This window comes from Terrapene carolina, unplaced genomic scaffold, assembly GCF_002925995.2.
Source record: "Terrapene carolina triunguis isolate 2854851 unplaced genomic scaffold, T_m_triunguis-2.0 Scaffold131, whole genome shotgun sequence".
Lineage (NCBI taxonomy): Eukaryota > Metazoa > Chordata > Testudines > Emydidae > Terrapene > Terrapene triunguis.
This window is the reverse complement of record NW_020664482.1, coordinates 22,036,068-22,040,650: the sequence shown is the minus strand read 5'-3', so window position 1 is coordinate 22,040,650 and position 4,583 is coordinate 22,036,068.

The window sequence follows — 4,583 nt, the reverse complement described above, 5'->3', positions numbered from 1 at the left end:
TGTCAATGCAAATGGTTTATTTTTAAAGGCAAAAAATTCCCTGGCAGTTTTGTAACCTAAGCATTGCAGCACTAATGCAGTGCTAATGAGCAAGAACCAGAGAGTGAAACAAATTAGAAAAGAGGGACAGTGATAGTTGTGTTTTCATTGCCCAAAGTGGGTAAAATATAGCAAGTAAACACACTGCATAAGGGCATGATCCAAATCCCATTGAAGTTAATGGATATTTGACTTCCACAGGAATTGGATCAGGTCACAAAGAATGAAAAGGGAATAAGGAGACTTATTCTCCACTTCCTGGCACCTTGTGTCGACATCCAAACCTGTGCAAAGTGAGCGCAAAAGGGGAGTAAAATGCTGCCATTCTAAGTGGGACACATTTGGCATGCACTTTACACAGGTGTAAGTAATGACACAAAGTCCAAGGAAGTGAGGAATAAAGCTCCTTATTCACTTTTCATCCTTTGTGACCTTATCCAACTCCTAACACAGAGGCAAGGCAGTGGTGAAACAGATCCACTTTCTCACTCTAGGCCCTCAGATACTCTGGTAATGAGTGACTCACTGTTACAGCACTTTCTATTAGTTGCAAGTTTAAACTGTAGATCCACTTGTGCATCCTACTGACCAAATCATGGCAGGTGTCACAGTAAGGTAAGCTTAAACCTTTACTTGGGAAACTAATCATGGAATCAGAGAGATATAGAATAAAGTCTGGGGACATCTCATGACAGTCACAGGTGAAAATGTACATGGAATTCTATTCCACCCACCTACATTTCTCTGGTATTTTAATTGGATACAGTATTCTCCTTCACTTCCTGTTCTAAACTGTTTTTTGCAGTACATGGTATTTCTGCTGTCATATTCCACCCCAGAGGTGGTTGTGCTTTGGTGGTGACTGCCTCTACAGTTATGTACTTTTTAAGTGTGTAAAATGCCTTTAGGGTTTTGAAAGGTGCTATGCTACAGACAGACTAGATATAAGTGTTAGCTAACCATTGAATAGAGAGGTAAAAGGTCAGAAGGGATCTTCTGGTTTTCTGTCTCAGTGCACACGGGCTGGGTGTGTTCTCCTCTTGGCTAGTTCCAGGAGAATTTGTACATTTTTTCACAGGATTGTTATGGCTCCCTGCAATGGATTCTGGCATTGCCCCTGCCAGAGCTCACAAGCAGCTCCAACAGCAGAATGAGGACACAGCCCATGAGTTGTGAGAGAGCGAGACAGCAAACTCCTCCTACACCACTAGCTGCAGCCAAAGCAACAGCTTTAACAGACCGTTAAATAATCCGTTGCCCTATTGGCACCACTCTAAGCATAAAGCTGCATTTCATTTGCTGAAGTCTGGGGCTGTGTGAAACTCTTAGGACAAAATAGCCCTTTGACTCCTAGGTGCTACCCAGCATCGAGAGGCAGTTCTCCCTGGTGCTTGCCCCCCTTATGGTGGAGAGCACATTGTGCCCTTTGATGTGAGCTGTAATGTCTTGCACCCATGACAGTGTCCCATGACCTTGTTTCATAGCAAGTGACCCTAGCCTGTGCAAAATGCCACTGGCTGCCTTCTCACACATACGGAGAAGCACAAACTCATCCTCAAACCATCCACCAGCTCCACGGTCACTTCAGTATTCTAGGCCAAAAGCTATAACCTCTTGATGCCATTCTGGTAATGTAAAGGGGCCACAAAGGGAGTGGAACCGCTCTCCAGAATCCTCTTTTCTAAAGGGAGGTTTCCTATCCAGTAGAGAACCAATGTAAAAGCTTTATGATGCCCTCTCCCCTTGCAACCCTGGCATGGGGTGTGGTTGGGGGTGGATTGGAGGGCATGACTGGAACTTAGTGCAGCTGTTTAGCAGCACAGCATAATTTAGAGCAGCCCCTGAGGCTGCTGTAGCTTACATCAAGGACCACTCTGGTCCCCAACTGTCTCCATGCTGCAGGAAGCACAAAGGTAGCACACAACTTAACTGCGGACCAGAGTCAGGGCCTTTGTTTCTAAATGGCCCTTCTCCTTTTTACAAATTTCCATAGACTTCCCCAGTCCCACCTCATGGTATAACACCTCTGGTATAAGTGAGCACAATTCCATTGATATCAGTGGAGTTACGACAGATCTGAATCTGTCTTGTCCTCTGTCACTGCTCCTGTTTCTGTTCCCTGCACTCATCTATTACTGGCCTGTTACACAATCTCACCACTGTTGGGGTATGTCTTCACTACCCGCCGTATTGGCGGGTAGCAATCGATTTATCCGGGATCGATATATCGCGTCTCGTTAAGACGCGATATATCGATCCCCGAACGCACTCACCGTCGACTTTGGAACTCCACCAGAGCGAGCGGCGGTAGCACAGTCGACGGGGGAGCCGTGGCCGTCGATCCCGCGCCGCCTGGACCCCAGGTAATTCGATCCAAGATACTTTGACTTCAGCTATGCTATTCGCGTAGCTGAAGTTGCGTATCTTGGATCGATCCCCCCCAGTGTAGACCAGCCCTTAGTGTGACAGTCCTCTCCTTTGCAGTTCCTGCCACTTGGAGCACCTTCCCTCTCTCTTTCCCATTACATCGAGCTCTCTTCTCTCTTGCCTGTACCTTTTAATTTGTCATTCACTCTGATCTAAGGAGTAAATAAACTGAAGACTCCGGTGTCATTGCATTTTCTGAGTGGTAGCCGTGTTAGTCTGTATCAGAAAAAACAACGAGGTGCCACAAGGACTCCTTGTTATTGCATTTTCTATAATTACCACTCTACTGTACTATATCATTTAACTCTGCAAGGGAGTTAGAAGACAGTTTGTATGAAAGACCATATGCAAAATAAGGTTCTTATTCTTCAAGGTGCTGAGCACCTCCTGGGAGGCACTGAGACCCAGATCCTTGAAGGTATTTAGGCTCTTAACTTCCACTAAAATCAACTCCCCCTGGCTTCAGCACCTTGCAGAATAAGTTCCTGAAATTGGATGATACAGGGGCTGAGTCTCAGCTGGTGTAAATCAGACTAGCTCCACTGAAGTCAATGAAGCTAGGCAGATTTACACCAGCCCAGGATCTGGCCCGTTGTGTTGATTTGCAGGTAGATATGTCAATTTGGTAATCAGGGTTGACTCCAAAGGTATTGGTTCTCCACCCCATGCTTTCCAAAGAGCACAAACACAGAGAGGCTGAGCACCCTCCCTCTACTGTTCCCTACCAAAGTTAATTCAGCTCCTCCCAGGCTGAGACAGAAGGCTATAAAGATGGGAATAAAAACTGGCCCATGCTTCAAGGTAGTGGCGTTTGGGGTGGAGGAGGATTTCAGTAATAACTGCTTCAGACAAACCACCCTTTACTGCTTCTTTCCATCTAACTCTTGGCTCCATTCATTTTGTCTGAGACTTGGATCTATTTTTGGAAGCTTTAAAAATATCCAGGGAGTTGCCAGCCACTTTTCTTCAGATACAGGAACTTTATTTACTGAAGACATTTAAAAAAAAAAACCAACTGACTTCTCCTCATCTTAAAGTGGATTCTAGATGTACAGCAAAACCTAAGCCACAGAAAAAGCTGGCCAAATGGTTACTCTGGTCATTACTGAGATGTAACAGGGAACAGGCATAGATTAACAGAGTTTTACACCGGTCTACACTACATGGTTAGGCTGATGTAACCTGTCTTGCATCCACCTAGCTGCTGAAGTGTCTTCTCTTAAATTCGGCTCCCGTCATTGTAAGTGCCTCTCTACGCCAAATTAGTAACACCACCTCCCCAAGCAGCATAGAGTCATGATTGGTGCATCACTGCCAACCCCAAATGTTCAAAAATCGTGAGTCAGGCGCACCAAAAATCATGAGATTGGCTTTCAAATTATGAGATTATGTAAAAATAATAGATTCGGTGTTCTTTTTACGTGCCTTCTGCTTTTTGAGCCTTTCCGGTGCATTGGGGGTCACATTTTGAAGCTTTCTCCACAGCCACAAGGAACTAGAAACGTACATTTTCTTTAACAATGAAGGCTGAAATCTTCACATATCCACTTGACTCCAGGAGCTGTGGGCTTTAAGGAAAACAATAATTATGAGACTCATGACAAAATCATGAGAGTTGGTAACACTGTTGATGTAATTAGGGCAAAGTAGTGTCAGTGTAGACACTATGTTGCTTATGTCGATTGCTACTGGCCTTCAGGAGACATCCCACAATGCCCCACACTCCTAATAAAAACAATACAAGCACTCCTGATGAGGATGTGCACCGCTGACACAAGACTCCAAGTGTGCACACGTACAAGCGATTTAATAACTGCAGTGACTGTATGCCGACCTAAATTAGGTCAACATAATTTCATAGGGTAGACATGGCCTTATTGTACAGAGGATTGTACTGAGGTACAGATTAGGGAACAGCAGTATCACCTCTCTGTGGCTAAACATGAACGAACATCACACATTCATCTCCTAATCCCATACATATGACAGAAGAAACATTCTGTTTTGTCTAGATTCCTATACAACACACAGAACCATGGTATATGAGCAGCTATAATGGAACAGAGGGGGGCATAGGGCCCTACCAAATTCATGATCCATTTTGGTAAATTTCAGTC